The sequence below is a fragment of the Sarcophilus harrisii genome, chromosome 6 (assembly GCF_902635505.1).
Source record: "Sarcophilus harrisii chromosome 6, mSarHar1.11, whole genome shotgun sequence".
Lineage (NCBI taxonomy): Eukaryota > Metazoa > Chordata > Mammalia > Dasyuromorphia > Dasyuridae > Sarcophilus > Sarcophilus harrisii.
Window position 1 is genome coordinate 210,845,379 of NC_045431.1, and position 21,792 is coordinate 210,867,170.

The window sequence follows — 21,792 nt, forward strand, 5'->3', positions numbered from 1 at the left end:
ATAATATAATGCCTTTCTCATAATAGACAATTGATAAATATTTGCTGAATTTCATGAAATGGAATATGTGCAATGTAGTGTGATAAGCACTACTGGAATTATGGAAATAAATGACATGTCCCTTTGCTATAATGACTTAGAATCAAATTGGGAGGAAGAGGGATATACTCAATAATTATGAGTTAAGATTGCAGAATTCTTAACACTTTTGAGGATATGTATCTTTTTTGTATCTTCAGAATAATGTTTTTAAATACATAATATAAAATCCACAGAAAAATCTGTTTCTGTATATTACATGTATATATATATATATATTTTATATTAGATAATAGATAAATAGATAGACACAAGTTCATGGACCCTAGTTTAAGAGCCACTGAATTATGGTAAATGCAAGCAGGGCATATAAAGTGCTATAAAAGGTTACCTCTAGCTGATGGAATCAGAGTATCAAAATAATCATGGGCAAGAAGTTGGCAAGGAGTATGGGACAGACAGGTGTTCATTGGATAGTGTGCTAACATTGAAGTCTTAAGGAGCTGTATTCAAATTTGGCCACAGACCCTTGTTAGCTATGTGATCCTGGATGAGTCACTTAATAATGTTTGCCTCAGTTTCCTCACCTCTAAAATGAGTAAGCAAAGGAAATGGCAAATCCCTCCAGTATGTTTGTCAAGAAAACTCCAAATGGGATCATAGGGAGTCAGACATGGCTGAAATAGGAAATATGGGGATTGTTAAGGAGGAGTCATGAATGAGGATGGGTTTATGTTTTGAGAAACCACCTGTTTGGAACTTTAAGCCAAGTGAGGAGTTAATAATGACACTGGACTTGTGATCCTGGATAACTAAGAAAATGGTGATATCCTTGTCAGTAGTATAATAAATGGGAAGAAGAGAGGAATTGAAGGGAAATACAGTGATTTTTCTTTTAGACATGTTGAGTTTGAGATGCTTATACTCCAACCAACTTTAGATAATCAAGAAGCAATTGATGCTCTGATTTAAATTTCAAAAAATAAACCACAATTTAGATATGTAGATCTGGAGCTCATCTGCATAGAGACCATGACATAGGTGCCCTCTTCACCTACAAGTCTCATTCTTAAATTCTGGGATCTCTGCCTCCACTTGCTGATTTTTGTCTTTTTAAAAGTTGACTTGAGGGACTCTTTCATTCTACTAGCTCTAAGATTCAGAACTGATAGTGCACACCTGCATGGGTAGAATCATGAGCAAAAGGCACAGGCACAAGAAAGCAGGAGAAACTGAAAAATTCATTCTAAGTCCAACGGAGTATTATTTCTTCATCAAAAATTTTACCATCTGTTTATTTTTATTTATTTATTTTTATTCTTTTTTTTACCATCTGTTTAATGTGAATCAATTACTATTGATGTTATCCTATAGGTATTGGATATATTGTACCTGTCAAGAGAGAGTTGGTATGGGGTGACAGGGCTAAGACAGTCCTCTTGGGACAGGGGCAGAAGACTGCAGAGGGATAATTTAAACAGGAGAAGGTACTTGTCCAGGGGGAGTTGGGATGCGGTGACAGGGTTAAGACAGCCCTCTTAGGATAAGGGGAGGAAAATGAGGGGGGGACAGGTCTAGGTATCTGTCACGGGAGAGTTGGGACAGAGTGACGGGGTTAAGGACGGACCCTTGGGTCAGAGGGAGGATACAGCAGAGGGACAGTTTGAAGAGAAGAAAGTACCTGTCCAGGGGCAGTTGCGATGGGGTGACAGGTCTAAGGAAGGACCCTTGGGACAGAGGGAGGAGACAGCAGAGGGACAGTTTGGATAAAAGTAGGTACCTATCCAGGGAGAGTTGGGACGGGACAACCGGGCTACAGAAGGACGTGAAAAGAATCAGAAACAAAACCAATTACAGCTTGGGAAGAGGCACAAAAGCGGGGAAAGGGGAATGTGGACAAGGATAGAAAGCTGAAGAGGAAAGACTGGGACAAAGGGAGGCACCTGAGGAAGGATACCCGGCCACAAATGGGACAAGGAGAGATGACTCAAGGACAGCGCGGACTGGAAGGGCTATAGCGCCAGCGAAAGCTGGGAAAGGAAGGGCCAAGGGAGGAGACTGTAGAGGGACAGCTTGGGCTGGGTGCGGCAGCTGGAGGGCGGCAACTGGGTCTGGGACAGGGGTCAGTGCACCTGGAAGCCCTACAAGGGGAATCTGGACCGACGGTACAAGGGAAAGGACCACTGGGAGCGGATCAGAATGACGTGTGGGACGAGAGCCGGTGGTGGGACAGGGAGAACGGCCGGGTCCCGGGGTTAGCAAGGCGCGATGACAGCAGGGACCCCAACAAGGATGACTGAGGGAGGCTGAGGACGAGGCACCGGGGCCGGGGCAGGAAGCCCAAGAAGGACGGGCAGGAGCGGGGCTCTTCTTCCAAGAGCTCCCCTGAGAGTGGGGGTGAGCTGTCCAAGTCCCCGACTCTCGTGGGGATGGGGCTTCCCGAGGGGACAAGCGAGGCAACTGAGAAGCCTTCGTCCCGGGGAGGTCATCGAGGCCAGGGGAGCTGGCTGGGCAGGGGACTGGGATAGGGGAGCCCGAAGAAGCAGAGGTCTGGGGGGAACCAGAAGGGGTGAGGAAGGGGAGGCGGGACAGGAGAGGAGGGGTTAGGGACGGGTGGATGGCTGTCAACAAGCAAGCCATCTACAATCTGCAAGTTCTACCAGAAAGGCTATTGTGCCTGTGGATCTCGTTGCAGGCAAGAGCGCCCCAATAAACCCAGCACCTCTGGGACTGGGACTCATAAAGCCTTTAAGTACGAAAGTTCCCAGAGAAGGAGAAAGGAGCTACAATCACTTGAATCCTCAGAATGGATCTGAGTTGGGGCGGTAGAGGTACGGCCACACGGCCAGCAGCAGGCAGGACCGGGCCTCACCGCCTGCCACCCCCAATTTTCCACAGTCCACATCCTCCCCCCGACGTGACTGCGTCTGTGATGAAAAGCAGCTCCCGCAAACCCGGCAAGTCCGAGAAGAGGACACGGGTGCGTAGAGCCCGGAATTTGTGTGGCTTAACTGGAGAAAAGACCAGGCCCTGTGCTAGGAATGAGCTGGGAGGTTGTGGTGACTCAAACAGTAGCATGGAGATGAAGCCTCATGCCTACTTTGAAGCCATCTGGAGTGGCCTGGGTGACGTGGCGACCGGGAGCTCCGACGGTAACAGCCACTTCGGTGATGCTTGTGTCTGTCTCCATGGCGATGTTTGTGAGATCTGTAGGTTACAAGTCCTGCATCCTTTTGACCCAGAGCAAAGAAAGATGCATGAGAAGCTCATCATGGCAACCTTTGAACACGACTTGGAGAAAGCCTTAGCTTTCCAGGCAAGTCAGGAGAAAGTGTGTAGCATCTGCATGGAGGTGGTCTATGAGAAACCATCAGCCTCGGAGAGAAGGTTTGGGATCCTCTCCAACTGCAGCCACACGTACTGTCTGTCCTGCATCCGACGGTGGAGGTTCTCCAAGCAGTTTGAGAATCCCATCATCAAGTCCTGTCCAGAATGCGGAGTCATATCTGAATTTGTGATCCCAAGTGTATACTGGGTTGAAGACCAGAAGAAGAAAAATGAACTGATCGAAGCATTTAAGCAGGGAATGGGGGAAAAAGCCTGTAAATACTTTGAGCAATACTTTTGAGCCGACTTGTAAGTCAGCTTTTCCCTAATCATATAAAAAACAAAGATATAATATCTTTTTTCTCACCAATGATTAATATAAAAGACTTGACCCCCTCCTCCCTTTCCTGGCTAAAGAATGAAACATGAGTGTTACCAATATTTTAGATTATAATATTTCTTTCTTTAGTTTTGAGAGAGTAGATAGCAAGTGAGATTCCATTTACTGTAGTTCCTGGATTGAGCACTGAGCTTCTTGTCTGGTACTAAAAGAAATGGTTTAATATACCCCAAAGTCTTATTCTTTTTTATTAAGTGTGATATCTAATGACACTCCAGAAATGTCTTAATTATTTCTTGTTCTCCATTGATAATCCATAGAAAGCCAAGAGCCTCTCAAAGTCCATTTTGCATTCATTTTGAAGAGAAACTTGAAGATTTATTAAATATTAAAAGTCAATGGAGGTCAGTGCTTAGCTGACAAAGTTCATATTAGCTTTGGGCTATTATGGGGAGAGTGTTTTAGATCCTAACAAAATAGGACACTTTTTCTATATCTTGAATATTAAGGTAAACATGGAAATCATTATGTAAATTGTGTTTCGTTCACATTGTGCTAAATATTTGTAAATATCTTGCTGTGTAGATTTAAGTTTACATTTTTAAAAATTATATAGATATAGCTTCAAGAATTAAATGATTAAAAAACTATTAAATATTAATGTTATTAAAACTGAGAAGTATCTTGAAGACATGGATAGTAAGTCAGAATCAAAGTAAGCAAGATATAGATTTGAGTCTTGCCTCTGACATTTTTTTTTTTAGCTCTGTGACCTTGTTCAAATCATGTGATATCTATGTCTGAGGCAACAATCTAAGGCAAGTTATAAGGCAATTGTGTGTGTGTATATATATATATATATATATATATATATATATATATATATATAATGTTTGTGTGTATATACATACAAACATTTATCTACATGTACTCATATACAGACATATAACTATGTATGTAATACATAATGCACCTATCTATATCTATGTTTATATATAAATGTAGATCTATATGGTAGAAGGAATTTCCCTATCAGTAATGCTCTATGTCCAAAGTGTCAAACTTAGGGCCTAAGTGACCTACAAAATTCCACATTACTATGAGAACTAGATTAAAATGTAATTGCAAAATGTTTTAATAAGTTAAAAATACAATATAGCATAGATAGCTAATATATGATTTTTCTAATTTCCAGCTTCTTAAATGTCTGTTGTGATGCCATATGACCACATATGAGGTCTTATAACTTAATGTGAGGGTCATGAAATTATGATTTATTATCATTAAATGTTTGATTTATATATCTATTTTACTTTCTTATATTCCCAGGGTCATATAAAAATTTCTCTGGTGAAAATCAGTTGTGAGAGGAAAAAAATTAAGAAGCTTTGTTCTAAGTCAATATGTGAACTTCAAGAGATCCATTTCCATTTTGAATTTGATACTTTTTTTTTAACCAATGAAATCACTGATTTGGTACAAAAATAGTATTTGAGGATGATATATGTGTTATTTTTTATTCATTTCACTTTACTGAAAAGACACCAGTGTTTTGCTGTTTCTATTAGTGTTGTTTTTAAAAGGATATTCATGGTGAGGAACAGCATGGGATCAATTGAAAGGAAGAACTATTATCCAACCTGCTCTCTTCTTCTCATTCAGTAGGGGTCTTGCTAATTATCTATTTGCAGTTCTTATTGAAGTTAAATATACTGATGAATGAACTCAATAAACTGGCCATCCGATTGTGCATCATTATTAGAGAAAGATGCAATTTCATTGACCTCTTTGTTCCTCAGTGGATTGGTAAGCTTATGTTTTTTGGAGTTGCTGTGGATCTCATTAGTTTTGCCCTGTAGTGTTCCTGACTACTAATAGATCAGCATAATATCATATATAATTATGACCATCTGGGATACTTTACAGTTGTAGAGAATATCTCTTCTTTGGGGATTTTCTAGAGGTCATCTTTCATGACACTGGATAAAAGCCTTTCGCCTATACATGTATGCTTTTTTAATACCTTATTTGACAGTGATACTGATGATCATCGTACTAATTTATAGTGTTGCTTACATCTAACAAGGACAAGGACTCATATGATTGAAAATATATGTGAGAGGCATAGTTGCTAGAAATTTCTGAAACAATATATTGGATAGAATTATAAATTAGATAGAATCTTTTCAAGTAATTAGAATTTAGGTGATTCATTTGGCAATCACCGCAAAGACTAATGATGGTATGAAAAAGTTATAGAATATTTCAAGGAAAACTTGTACATGGGGTGTCAAATTAAGCATATCAACAGGAATATTGACCAGAAAAGCAGTTGACCTCTTTCTGGAGAAAGCTAATGTAAGTATAATATAGGGGCAATCTTAGGGTCTTAGTGACATCCCTGAAGTAATAAATAAATAAAAATAAATTGAAGATGCTTTATAGCATATTGAGTAGATTTTAAATTAAGTTCTTAAAGAAAGACATGAACATGAATTGTGTAGGACAAAAGATTTGATGAAGACAGTGGTCCTTTCAAGGAAATCATGATACTGGCATGTTAGACTGTCTGAAAAATCACATTAAGAATCATTCCCTGGAACAGAAATGACATCAAATATGTCAAATGTCCAACTACTTCTTTAATATATTTAAGAAATAAAAACTCAAATGAAAGTTTTTATTGAGTCAAGATTATAATTAACAAAATACAAATAATGGAAATAATTGTTTCTTCTACTCTTAAGCATGATTTCTGGATTTGAATAATGTTGATATTTATTTGGTTGTCAGTGATTTCTCAAACACTATGCAAATATTTTTATTTTCTGTTTATTTAAAAAAGAAGAGGAAAAAGAAAAACAGAAAAGGAAAATAAAACAAAATAAAACAGAACAGAATGTTGTCATGTGCCTAGCAGAACATCAGGGAGGATTCAAAATGTATAACAATAAATTAACATTTCAAGAAAGGATATATAATAGTAAAAGAAATTATATTCATCAATGCACATCTTTTCTTTGCTTCCTTATGGGTTGTTCTTTTGTTCTTTTCTGTGCACTTTTTTATTTTGTTACTTTTTTCTTCTTTCATCCTCTTATCTCTCCTAAGCTGGCTATATCTAGGCACAGATATAAATTATAGAGAAATAGATAAAATTGATATAGATTCATATAGTACATATACAGAGACATACACACATACATACATATTCACATCTACCCAGACCCACACAAATATGCATTTATCTGTATGCACACACATATAAAGCAACATGCATACATATTTACATATACTCAGACACACTTATACACATTTGCTATATGTAAACATGCACCTAAAACAATATTATTACTGTGGCTAATATATAATGTAGATTTCAATCTTGTTTGAATCTTTAATTTTGACTTTACCTAAGATCAGTGATTACTAGCCATCCTTTTTTTCTCATAAATTCTACTTCTAATCCTTATGCTGTTTGTGTATATCTCTTCTTTCCTGTCACTGCTAACTCTTCTGCTTTAATTCTGCTCCTTAATTTGTCTTGATAACCTTCCTCTATCCATGGGATCATCTTTCACCTTTGCTTCTCCCTCCATCCATTCTTCCCCCCCTTATTTCTTCATAGATTTTGGAGGGTACTATTTAAACTATTCCCTACATGAGCAGTATTTCAGAACTATGAGCCATCTTTTCCCCTCTAATTTCTAATTTGTCTATACTTCCTGTACTCCTTATTTGTATAATATAATGATTATTTTTACCTTTTCCTAGGCAGTTTTGCTTTTTAGGATCAGATCATACTGACTCTAAACTTTGCCCCAGAATTTCTTTTGAGCTAACCAGTTGCTTATGTTAATCTTAAATATATGGTACACATTTCCTTGTTAAGTATATATATATATATATATATATATATATATATATTCCTTCTGTGTGCCTTATTGGCTTATTTATCATAATATTTTATTTTTCCTCCAATTTCATATAAAGATGATACTTAACATTCTTAAAAAAAACAAAATTTATTCCAAATTTTCTCTTTCCCATTCTCACTTCTCTCTTCCCTGAAATGGTAAGCATTTTGATACCATTTATAGATATACAATTACATAAAACATATTTCCATATTTGTATAATTACATAAATGTTACTATGTACAATGTTTTCTGGTTCTGCTCACTTCATTTTGCATCAGTTCATTTAAGTCTTTTCAAATATTGTTTTTTCCTGAAATCATCCTGCTTGTTATTTCTTATAGCACAGTAATATTCCATTCCAATCATATACTGCAAATTATTCAGCCATTTCCATTCTTTGCCACCATAAAAAGAGCTACTATAAATAATTTTGTACAAAAAAGGCCTTTTCCTTTTTTGTGATAGGAGGTAGATCTTAAAGACTATATGAGCAAACACATGTTTTAGCAGTTTCTATAAATTTGAAAACATTTGGGACATATACTTGATAACAAATTCACTGGAGGATCAACTAGAGGACTAGCTCAGTTAAGTTCAGAGAAGCTCCTTAATATTAACATAGCCACTTAATTATAAAAATAAAGTGCTTTCAAAACAATGATAGAAAATCACCTAGGATCTAAAATACATAATCAGATTTCTGGAGGCATTTAGGTGGCTCATTGGATAGAATGCTGACCCTGAAGTTTTTAGGATCTGAGTTCAAATCTGATTTCAAACATTTACTAGGTATGTAACTTTGACATTTGCCATATTCCACTGGATAAGGAAATGGCAAACTATTTAAATATCTTTGCCAAGAAAACATGAATAGTAAGGTCCACAGAGTTACAAACAGTTGGATATGACTACATAACAACAAATCAAACATCTAGATTCTTGAATAATCCAGATGTTGTTCAAAATCCAGGTATTTAATCAAATACTTTTGGTGAGGATGAAGTAGCATGGTATAATGGACAAAAAACTTATCTGGAGTTCAGGGTGACCAGGTTCAAGTCTTGCCCCGACACAAACTGAAGGGATGATCCTACCCAAATCAAAACCTCTCATTACTCTAATTATCTCTCTTTCAAAGTTATAGATATAATGGCAATCTGTATATTGGTAGAGGGAATTTCCTCACCAAAGATTTCTCAGTACCAAAGACATAACTTTTGTTCCTATAGCCATTTATTTTGGTTCTATCCTTGTAATTAAAATGTTTCAACTCTCAAGATCTCTTTTTTTTTTTTTTTTTTGCCCAAGTGAACATTTGAAAGCTCAAAACCCCTGATCCTCTGAATTCATTAGCAGAAGATTCCTCCACCCAGAGGGGTTTTTATAAATAAAGTAGGGGGAGGAGCAATTGTAGGGTAAAGGGAAGCAATTAATAGGGATATGACACACTAAGCATCTCTTCACAACAAACCTTTTAATGCTGTAGGAAATTTTTTGGCACAGCTACTAGTTACTGTCAAGATAGAAAATGAAAAATTGCCTTTGGCTATTAACATGTATTTATTAACTTTTGTGACCCTAGTATGCATAATTATTATGAAATAAGTATAAATTAAAAGCTTAGGAGTTTTAATTGTAGTGCTTTAAGACAAACCCTGCCCATTCATGCATATGGCATTCTTATTTACTCATCATTAAGTTGAAATTCTCCACTAGTTCTTTAGCACTGCATTATTGAAAAGGAGGTTTGTTTCTTTCCTTGTACTTTGTACTTGTGCTTGCCATAGTGAATATCTCACATTGTTTTATTTCAATCTTTTTTTTCAGTTGTGTTTAGCTCTTCATGACCTTATTTGGGATTTTCTTGACAAAGATATCACGGTGGTTTTCCATTTCTTTCTCCATTTCATTTTACAGATGAGGAAGCTGAGGCAAACAGGTTGAAGTGATTTGCCCAGAGTCAATAACTAGTAAGCATTTGAGACCAGATTTGAACTCATAAAAATGAGTTTAACAGACTCCAGGTCCAGTACTCTATCTACTTGGCCACTTATCCACCCTCAGTCACATAATAGGTGCTTAATACATAACTTGTTAATTAATTGATTCCTTTTTACCCTCTGCTAAAGTTATAGCAACCAACTATCATTGTTTAGTTGAAAGTATTGTCATCTGAAAAATGCTGCCATGTCTGGAGAGAGAACTCTGAGAATACAGCACTTTTGGCATGTCTTCATAATAATAATGTATATCCCTCCCCTTCTCAATGGGTGGAACAGTTGGAGGAAGAAAGAGAATTAAGAACTGAGAACAGAAATTTAAAAAAAGAAAGAAAAATGAAAAAAATCATCTTTTATAAATATATAGTTATGACAAAGTAGAGGAACTCTTAGAATACTTAGTAGGACATTTGGAAGCATTTGGTGAAAAATGTTAAAGATATAGGCTAACATTTAGACAACTGAGTGAAAGTTGCTATTCTTAGACCTATGAATTACACCAGCCACAGTTTTCAAGACTACTATTGCACATCTGAATGAAAATTCCATTCCTACATTTTTAATCAAGTAATTTATAGGTTAATAATCTAATTGACCAAGAAATTGATCAACATCCATTGATAAGTAAGATGCCATTCCCTCACCTTGTATACCATCTCTATCTTCATACTTTCTAATTTTAAAGAATGAATTGAAATTCATGTTGCAAAATTACTACAATAGCATAACTTTTTTGCCACTCAAAATTAGTTCCTTCAGATAGAACTAAGTTGTTTGTAGCTACTCCCATAATTTCATTTTAACATCTTTAGTCATTTGATTCCTGGAAATTTATACCCCACCATTAACTTCCTTTCTTGGATTTACTGTTTTCAGATGATGAGAAGAGAATTTGGTAATTTGACTTTATCTAATCTTGAGGAACTAAATGACCTCAGTTTTAAATAGGGTTACTGAATAATCAAGGGAGCAAGAGAAAGGGGGATTTTTGCTTTGAAAGAGTGACTGCAGCTGGAATGATGCAATGTGGTTGTACATAAATTTGTGAATTATGATGATTCATGAATAAATAAACATACATTTATTAAGTAGGTATTATGTGTTAAGGATTGAGAACATCAAAAATATTATAACTCTCAAGGGATTATAATCTAGTTTGTAAGAGCTACATACCTGCTTAGGCACATGTAAAATAGACAGAAGGTGATTTTTGTGAGAAGGGTCTAGATCAGGGGTCCTCAAACTTTTTAAATAGGGGGCCAGTTCACTCTCCCTCAGACTGTTGGAAGGCTGGACTATAGTAAAAACAAAACCTTTGTTTTGTGGGCCTTTAAATAAACTTCATAGCCCTGGGTGGGGAGGATAAATGTCCTCAGCTGCTGCATCTGGCCGGCGGCCATAGTTTGAGGACCCCCTGCTAGATACATAGGGGATTAAGGAACAGCTTTATGTAGAAGGAGTGTTTAGAGATGACCTTGAAAGAAACAAAAGATTTTCAGTGATTCAGATAGGCTTATTTTTATTGATCCTAGAAGACAGGAGGGCATTTGATAGAAATTGACAAAAAGTTAAATTAGAATTGAATCAGGGAAAATTCACAAACAATTAGAGGTATTGAAAATGGAAGGGACTTTTAGGAGGGGTGGATGGATTCCTTCTGTTTGGAGGTCTTCAAGCAGAGGCTGGATGATCATTTCATGAATATGTTTTGTTGCAATTTTTTTTTTTTTAGCTTAAGGTTTGGACAAGATGATCAACTCTCAAATTTTATGATTCTGTAAAGGGAGAAGGTATTGAACAGGGAGTGTCTCAATATAACCTAAGTTCTGTATAGGAATGGACTATTCTCTTTTTTTTTTTTTTTTTTATTTAATAGGCCTTTAATTTACAGGATATATATACATGGGTAACTTTACAGCATTAACAATTGCCAAACCTCTTGTTCCAATTTTCACCTCTTACCCACCCCCACCCCTCCCTAAATGGCAGGATGACCAGTAGATGTTAAATATATTAAAATAAAACTTAGATACACAATAAGTATACATGACCACAACATTATTTTGCTGTACAAAAGAATCAGACTCTGAATTATTGTACAATTAGCTTGTGAAGGAAATCAAAGATGCAGGTGTGCGTAAATATAGGGACTGGGAATTCAATCTAGTGGTTTTAGTCATCTCCCAGAGTTCTTTTTCTGGGTATAGCTAGTTCAGTTCATTACTGCTCCATTAGAAATGATTTGGTTGATCTCGTTGCTGAGGATGGCCTGATCCATCAGGACTGGTCATCATCTAGTATTGTTGTTAAGTATAATGATCTCCTGGTCCTGCTCATTTCACTTAGCATCAGTTCGTGTAAGTCTCTCCAGGCCTTTCTGAAATCATCCTGTTGGTCATTTCTTACAGAACAGTAATATTCCATAATTTCATATACCACAATTTATTCAGCTATTCTCCAACTGATGGACATCCATTCAGTTTCAGTTTCTACCACTACAAAAGGGCTGCCACAAACATTCTGATGCACATACAGGTCCCTTTCCTTCTTTATAATCTCTTTGGGATATAATCCCAGTAGTAACACTGCTGGATCAAAGGGGTATGCACAGTTTGATAACTTTTTGAGCATAGTTCAAACTACTTCTCCAAAATGGTTGGATTCGTTCACAACTCCACCAACAATGAATCAATGTCCCAGTTTTCCCACATCCCCTCCAACAATCATCATTATTTTTTCCTGTCATCTTAGCCAATCTGACAGGTGTGTAGTGGTACCTTAGAGTTGTCTTAATTTGTTTTCTCTGATTAATAATGACTTGGAGCATCTTTTCATATGACTAGAAATAGTTTCAATTTCTTCATCTGAGAATTGTCTGTTCATATCCTTTGACCATTTTTCAATTGGAGAATGGCTTGATTTTTTATAAATTAGAGTTAATTCTCTATATTTTTGGAAATGAGGCCTTTATCAGAACACTTTGACTGTAAAAATATTTTCCCAGTTTATTGCTTCCCTTCTAATCTTAGTCTGCATTAGTTTTGTTTGTACAAAACTTTTCAGTTTGGTATAATCGAAATTTTCTATTTTGTGATCAGTGATGATCTCTAGTTCTGCTTTGGTCATAAAAACCTTCCCTTCCACAGGTCTGAGAGGTAAACTATCTATGTTCCTCTAATTTATTAATAATTTCATTTCTTTATGCCTAGGTCATGAACCCATTTTGACCTTTATCTTGGTGTACGGCGTTAAGTATGGATCAATGCCTAGTTTCTGCCATATTAGTTTCCAATTTTCCCAGCAATTTTTATCAAACAGTAAGTTCTTATCCCAAAAGCTGGGATCTTTTGGGTTTGTCAAGACTAGGTTGCTATATTTGTTGACTGTTTTATCCCTTGAGAACCTAATCTATTCCACTGATCAACTAATCTATTCCTTAGCCAATACCAAATAGTTTTGGTAACTGCTGCTCTATAGTATAGTTTTAGATCTGGTACAGCTAAGCCACCATCATTTGATTTTTTTTTCATTAATTCCTTGAAATTCTTGACCTTTTGTTTTTCCATATGAACTTTGTTGTTATTTTTCTAGGTCATTAAAATAGTTTTTTGGGAGTCTGATTGGTATAGCTAAATAAATAGATTAGTTTAGGTAATATTGTCATCTTTATTATATTTGCTCGCCCTATCCAAGAGCATTTAATATTTTTCCAATTGGTTAGATCAGACTTAATTTGTGTTAAAAGTGGTCTGTAATTTTGCTCATAAAGTTTCTGATTTTTCTTGGCAGATAGATTCCTAAATATTTTATATTATCAGTAGTTACTTTAAATGGAATTTCTCTTTGTAACTCTGACTGTTTGGATTTTGTTAGTGATATATAAGAATGCTGATGACTTATGTGGGTTTATTTAATAATCCAGCAACTTTGCTAAAGTTGTGGATTATTTCTAATAACTTTTTAGCAGAATCTCTGGGGTTCTCTAAGTATACCATCATGTCATCGGCAAAGAGTGATAATTTGGCTTCCTCATTGCCTATTCTTATTCCTTTAATCTCTTTCTCAGCTCTTATTGCTATAGCTAGCGTTTCTAATACAATATTAAATAGTAACTGGTGATAGTGGGCAACCTTGTTTCACTCAGATCTTATTGGGAATGGTTGCAGTTTGTCTCCATTACATATGATGCTTACTGATGGTTTTAAATAGATGCTGCTGATTATTTTAAGGAAAAGTCCATTTATTCCTATACTCTCAAGTGTTTTTAATAGGAATGGATGTTGATTTTATCAAATGCTTTTTCTGCATCTATTGAGATGATCATATGGTTTTTGTTAATTTGGTTATTAACTACCAATTATAGTGATAGTTTTCCTAATATTGAACCAGCCCTGCATTCGTGGTATAAATCCTACTTGATCATAGTGTATTATCTTGGAGATGATTTTCTGTGTCTTTTTGCTAATATCTTATTTAAGATTTTAGCATCAATATTCATTAGGGAGATTGGTCTATAATTTTCTTTCTCTGTTTTCAGCCTACCTGGTTTAGGTATCAGATACCATGTCTGTGTCATAGAAGGAATTTGGTAGGACTCCTTCATTCCCTATTTTATCAAATAATTTATATAGCATTGGGCAATTGTTCTTTAAATGTTTGGTAAAATTCACATGTAAATCCATCTGGTCCTGGGGATTTTTCTTAGGGAGTTGTTTAATTGCCTGTTCTATTTCTTTTTCTGAAATGGGACTATTCAACAATTTACTTCCTCCTCTGTTAATCTGGGAAGTCTATATTTTTGGAGGTAGTCATCCATTTCACTTAGGTTATCAAATTTATTGGCATAAAGTTGAGCAAAATAACTCCTTATTATTTCTCTAATTTCTCTTCCTTGGTGGAAAGTTCTCCCTTTTCATTTTTAAGACTACTAATTTCATTTTCCTCCCTCCTTTTTCTAATCAGATTTACCAAAGAGCTTATCTATTTTATTGGCTTTTTCATAGAACCAACTCTTAGTTTTATTAATTAGTTCAATAGATTTTTTACTTTCAATATTTTAATTTCTCCTTTTAATTTTAGAATTTCAATTTAGTATTTGATTGGGGTTTTAATTTGGTCTTTTTTTAGTTTTTAGTTGCAAGCCCAATTCATTAATCTTTTCTTTCTCTGTTTTATTCAAGTAAGCCTCTAAGGATATAAAATTCCCTCTTATTACCGCTTTGATCTGCATCCACAAATTTTGGTATGATGTCTCATCATTGTCATTATCTTGAGTGAAATTATTAATTGTATCTATAATTTGCTGCTTCACCAATCATTCTTTAAGATGAGATTGTTTAGTTTCCAATTACTTTTTGGTCTATTTCCCCTAATTTTTTGTTGAATGTAGTTTTATTGCATCATGATCTGAAAAGAGTTTACTATTTCTGCTTTCTTGCATTTAATTTTGAGGTCTTTATGTCCTAATATATGGTCAATTTTGAATAGGTTCCATGAACTGCTGAGAAGAAAGTATATTCCTTCTATCTCCATTCAATTTTCTCCAAAGATCCAACTATACCTAATTTTTCTAATATTCTGTTTACTTTTTAATTTCTTTCTTATTTGTTTTGTGGTTTGATTTGTCTAATTCTGAGTGCAAGTTGAGATCTCCTACTATTACAGTTTGTTGTCTATTTCTTCTTGCAATCTCTTAACTTCTCCTTTAGGAAGCTGAGTGCCATACCACTTGGTGCATATATGTTTAATATTGATATTGCTTCGTTGTTTATGTACTCCTTTAGCAGGATGTGTTTCCTTCCTTATCTCTTTTAATTAGATCAATTTTTACTTTTTGCTTGATCTGAGATAAGGATGGCTACCTCTCTTTTTGACTTCACCTGAAGCATAATAGATTTTGCTCCAGCCTTTTTACCTTTACTCTATATGTATCCCCCTCTTTAAATGTGTTTCTTGTAAACAACTATATTGTAGGGTTCTGACTTTTGATCCAGTCTGCTATCTGCCTCCTCTTTATGGGGAGTTCATCCCATTCACATTTACGGTTAGAATTACTAAATCTGTATTTCCTGCCATCTAATAACCCAGATTGTGCTTTACTTATTCTTGCCTCTCCCAACCCTCTTTTCCCCTTTACCCAAACTTATGTACCCCTCTTGTATCACGATACTTTATCCTCTTTATAATCCCCCCTCCCCTTTGAGTCTTTCCCCTTCCTTCCCTTATTACTCTTTTTTCTTTTCCTTTTCCTCTCCCCGTTTTTAATGAGGCGAGAGAGAATTTTCTCTAAAACAAATGTCATTATTTTTTCCTTTGAGCCAACTCTGATGAGGTAAGATTCACACAATGTTCCTCCCCTCTCTAAATTCCCTCAGATATGTAAGTTTCCTTAGCCTCTTTGTGGGATGTGGTTTCCCTCTTTATCCCTCCTTCCACCTTATTCTGCCATCATCCCTTTTCCATACTACTTCCCTTTTTATGTTATATCAGTACTATCAAATTTTACATGTATTTTTTGTATATCCACAACAGAAATACAATTCTCAAGAGTTATTTTTACCTTTTCTGCATCTCTTGAGTTTCTATTCTTGGAGATCAAATTTTTTGTTTAGTTCTGGTTTTTTCTAGAAACAAATGGAATTCATTTGTTTCATTAAATGTCCATCTTCTTCCCTGAAGAAAATGCTCAGCTTAGCTGGGTAGTTTATTCTTGGCTGCATCCCAAGTTCTTGTGTCCTTTCGGAATATCTATTCAGGCCCTTCTTTCCTTTAATGTAGAGGCAGCCAGATCTTGGGTGATCCTTTGTGGCACCTCGGTATTTAAATGGTTTTTTTGGCTGCTTGTAAAATTTTTTCCTTAATCTGATAGTTCTGAAATTTTGCCACAATATTCCTTGGGGTTTTTATTTTAGGGTTTCTTTCAGAAGGTGTTCGATGAATTCTTTCAATGCTATTTTACCTTCTGATTCTATTACATCTGGGCAGTTCTCTTTGATGATTTCTTTGTAAAATAGTATCTAGGCTCTTTTTTTCATCATAGTTTTCGGAAAGTCAATAATCCTCAGATTATCTCTCCTAGATCTATTTTCCAAGTCTGTCATTTTAGCAAGTAGATAATTCATGGTTTTTCCAGTTTGTCATTTTTTGGTTTTGTTGACTGATTCTTGCTGTCTCAATGCATCATTAGTTTCAATTTGTTCAGTTCTAATTTTTAAAGAATTATTTTTCTTTCATTAGCTTTTTTACTTCTTTTCTGTATATGTCCAATTGAGTTTTTGAATGTATTGTTTTGGTCTGTGGAATTTTTTTCCATTTCACTAATTTTTTTTTAGTGAATTATTTTCTTTTCAATTCACAGATCCTACTTTCTTGCGAGTTCTTTGTCTTTTCAATTCACAAATCCTACTTTCTAGTGAATTCTTTATTTTTCCAATTCACAATTCTTACTTTCCTGAGATTTTTTATTTTTTCCAATTCACTAATTTTGTTTCCCTGCACTTCCTGGGAATTTTTTAACTTTTCAATTCGTATTTCAGGAAGTTGTTGCTCTCTTGTAAGGCTTCTCTTTCCTTTCCCATTTATCTTCTAACTCTCTTTTGAGACTTTTAATGGTCTCTTCTGACATTATTATCTAATTGGAAGTCTAATGATCTTGTGTTTGAGGTCTCTTCAGGTTTGTACATCAAGGTTTAGCTGCATAAGAATTTTGCTGTCGATTTCATCTTTTTAATTCATGTTTTAAAGCTTTGGTAGTCTACTTAGGAATGGATTATCAGTCTAAATAACAGGAGATTATAAAGGTTATTTCAAGGATGAGAAATCAAAATTAACTCTCAGAGGTTTTCATTCCCGCTAACAGGAAGTGATTCGCACTGGCAGCTATCAAATGACGAAGGTGATTGCTGAGGGTTAATCAGGGCCCTCAAACTTTTAAATAGGGTGAAGTCATCTCCCCAACAGTGCGGAGCTTGTGGACTATAGTAAAAATAGCCTTTGTTGGCGACTTTGCAGACACCCGAACCCTGGTGCCAGTGATAAATGCCCATGCATCGGCCTGAGAAGCTCTATGGTCCACCGAGCTCTGCTACTAGTGGATTAGAGGACAGCTATGAGGAGGTGTTTAGAATGACCTTGAGAAACAAGGATCACAGTGACCAGATAGGCTTATTTTTTGATCTAGCGGTTAGGGCATTTGTGAAATTGACAAAGTTGAGATTAGAACTTAACCTGGTTGAAGATCTCCTCGAAACCTAATTTTCTCGAATGGAAGGACTCTCCCCTAGGGCTGGAATGGCAATCCTTTTTGCGAGGACTGCAGAGTTTGGATCGATCATTTCAGATATGTTTATTTATCTTTACTATTGTAGCAGTCAAGACTTTTTGAGATCGATCAATCTTGAAAATTTATGATTGAAAGAGCTAAGAAAGTCGGAGTGCTTCTCCAATTTAACCTCAAGTTCTAGGAATGGACTATTCTCAACACATCTCTGGTTGTGATATCTATGTCATTTGTAAAAAACTTCCTATTGGGGCAAATGATGATCATTCCCAGAGTATTAAAACTTGACTAAATATTAGATTAATAAACTAGGTTCCTTTTAAAATATCTTAAAGAGTCTACTTCTGGGAACCAAGGTGGAAAAATAAAAAGTAAATTGCTTTAAGTCTCTCTTGTTCATTCCTGGACAGCCATAAATGAGCACCACAAACTAGATCCTGGAGAAGTGGAACAAGGAAGAAGATGGGGTGAAACAATCTGTTAGCCCAGGAAACTTGGAGGATTGGCGGGAGGGGTCTGTGTCATTTAGTCCAGGACAGGAAGGTTCCCAGAAAGTCAGCAGGAGATCCTGAGCTCCTGTTTGGTGGAGCAAGAAAATGCCAGCTGTGTGCCTTGGCGTAGCCAGGGGAGCCAGGGCACTCTAACTCCAGTAACTCCCACATGCTTTGGTGTAGCCTTGGATAAGCAGGTATTTAGCAGAGGTCAGACCTCCTCACGCTTCAGCATAGCCCTGTGTGGGCAGATCAGCCAGACCTCCATATGCTTTGGCTTGGCCCCCAAGGAAGAAAAGGTCCTCCAGTGGCTAGAATTCCAGGTGCTTCAGGGTAACTTTGGGGAATCATATCCTTCAATACATGCCAATCACCATCACTAGAACTCCAGCTGAACACCGAGTAAAATACCAGTACATGAAGCTGCCAACAGTGCCAGCCACTTCCCAGACCACTGAGTCAGTAACAGTCATAAAAGCCCCTATGGGCCCCAAGGCAACAGCAGTGCAGCAACAAGTCAAGGACTGCAGCCATTGGCCCAAGAAGCCATAGGCAATATTCCTTCCACCCTGGGAGCAGAGATCGAATTCAAAAGAAAAGAAAAAAGCCAAAAATAAAGATGAGCAAAAAACAAAACAAAAAACAATCTGACCCTAGAAATTATGGTGACAAGGAAGATCCAAGAGAGAAACTCAGACCAGAACAGCAATGTCAAAATACTTATGGGTAAAACCTCAAAGGAAAAAAGGAAGTGGTCCCAAACCCAGAGCAAACTCATGGAAGAGTTCAAAGAGAGAAGCTTCAAAATCATATAGGAAAAGGTAGAAGAAAAATTAGAAAAGAAATGAGAGTGATGCAAGAGAATTGTGAAAAAAAGAGTCAACAGCTTAGGACCTGTTTAAAAGTAGAATTGGCAAAATGGAAATATCTATACCAAAATATTTATGTTCTAACTCATATAGCATCCATCTCTCTCTTTTTTTCTTTTTTTGCTGAGGCAATTGGGGTTAAGTGACTTGCCCAGGGTAACACAGCTAGGAAGTATGAAACATCTAAGGCCAGATTTGAGCTCAGGTCCTCCTGATTTCAGGACTGGTGCTCTATGAACTTTGCTACCTACCTGCCCCTAGCATCCATATTCTTAAAAGAGAAAAGAGTTCATAACAAAACAAGAAATACAGATTATGAAATGCAAAGTACAAAATTTTGCTTAAATTAAAAAGCTTTTTCACAAACAAAACCATTGCTACCAATTTTAGAAGGAAAACAGAAAATTCAGTTTTTATGCCAAGTATCTCTGATAAAGATCTCGTTTTTTTACATAGATAGAGAATAAAATCAAATTTAAGAATACATACAATTCCCCAATTGATAAATGGTCAAAGTATATAAACAGGCAGTTTTCAGATGAAGAAATCAAAGCAATCTATAAAACTTTATACCTATCAAATTGACCGATATGATAATAAAAGAAAGTGATAATTATAGGAGATGATGTGGACAAATTGGAACACATACTTTTGTGGTGAAGTTATGGACTTATCCAACCGTTCTAGAAAGCAATTTGGAGCTATGTCCAAAGGACAACCAAACTCTGCATATTTTTTAATACAGCGATACAACTACTAGGTCTATATTCTAAAGAGATAATAAAAAGGGGAAATACATAAATGTGCAAAAATATTAATAGCAGCCATTTTGTGGTGGTAAAATATTGGAAATTGGGAAGACTCCCATCAGTTGGAGAATGACTAAATCTGTAGAATGTGAATGTAACAGAATACATTTTTGCAATAAGAAATGATCAACAGGAAGATTTCAGAATATCCTGTAAAGACTTGTAGAAACTGATGCAAAGTGAAATGAGCAGAACTAGGAAAATGTTGTATCTGATATTAGCATCTTTGTGTGATCATCAACTATGACTGACTCAGGTCTTCTCATTAGTAACACAATGATCCATGATAAGTAAAAAAGACTCATGAAGGAAAATCCTATCTATAACCACTTTGAAAACTGATGGATTCTGAATACAGATAGGAGCATTTTTTTTTTTCATTTGCCATATTCATTCTTGTGTGGTTGTTTTTTAAATCTGTTTCTTCTTCCACAACTGTAAATAACATGTAAATATATATTTACATGATAGGACATATTTAAATTATATCAAGCTGGCTACCATCTTTGGAAGAGGGGAAAAGAGGGAATGAATGTTAAAAAATTTCTTGACATGCAACTGGGGGAAATAAAATGGGTATATAATTCATAATATAAATATTTTGTTATGTTTTAAAGATATTTTATGACCCTGTGATTTTGTTGAAATGAGTATTTTCTTCACTGATATGGATAGAACTTCCTGTGAAGTTATGCAATTATACTTTCTTCAACAGTTGCTATGGCCAATAGATTCATCATCCTGTAGATATTGTGATGATAAGCCTTGGAACTTAGATAGACTAGTTCCCATAAGACAAACAGACAAGCAGATACACACAAATAGTCTCATTCGCTATATGTATGAATGTATGTAAATGTTACTTTAAATTTGCCTATTAAATCACTGATAGAGGGGGGGCTGCCTCCTTATCCAACTATTCCATGTTATCCTGTGGAAATCTTTAAAGTTTACTTTTGATTTTGATAGGTAGGTAAAACTTTTTATTAAACACTTATCATATGCTATGCACTATGCTAAGTGTTGGAGAAGCAACAAACAAACAAAACAAGCAAGCACGAAGCTTATATTCTTGTGCTCAAGGAGATTACATTCTAATGAGTGAAAAAAATACATTAAGGGGTTAGAGAAAGTAAAGGTGAGTATCTGAATTAGTTAACACGCTGGTGCCAAAATTTATTGATTTTTGGAACCAAAAATATTTGATCAATGAAAAGGAATATATGCATACTCCCTTTAAAGTTAAAGGTGACGAATTAAAATTTAAACTCTTTGTGTACAAAATTATTTCAGTTTCAACCAAGTGATTATCAGTGTCTTAAACAAAGGAGATTATTAACAAATATTTCTTGAATTTGATAAAGTGAACTAAATAAATAATTTTTCAAATATCATCCAAACTGGCAAACAATTCTGAGAAGTGATTATATCACTAAAATTTCCTTTATCGTTTGTCTTTGCAGACCACTTGACCTTTCAGGTTTAGTTTTTAAAGCTCATAGATTATTTCTTCGAGGATTCACAGGTCCTTGTTTCTTTCACAGATTAGCTTATAGTGTTCTCTTGCCTTTAACTTTATCAAATTTTATTTAAGTTGACTTCTTCTATCAAATAAATATTAAATATGTTATATAGTTCTACATAGAGAACCCTACATCCTCTACAGACTCATTGACAAAAGAAATTGGAATGAATGGAAAAGGAGCTTAATTGACTCTT

The 21,792-nt window shown here is 35.6% G+C and overlaps 1 pseudogene; it reads left to right on the forward strand.

The window, feature by feature from the left end:
* The first annotated feature begins 2,622 nt into the window (after nt 1–2,622).
* On the forward strand, nt 2,623–3,926 carry LOC100931432 (annotated as a pseudogene).
* Nucleotides 3,927–21,792: the final 17,866 nt, after the last annotated feature.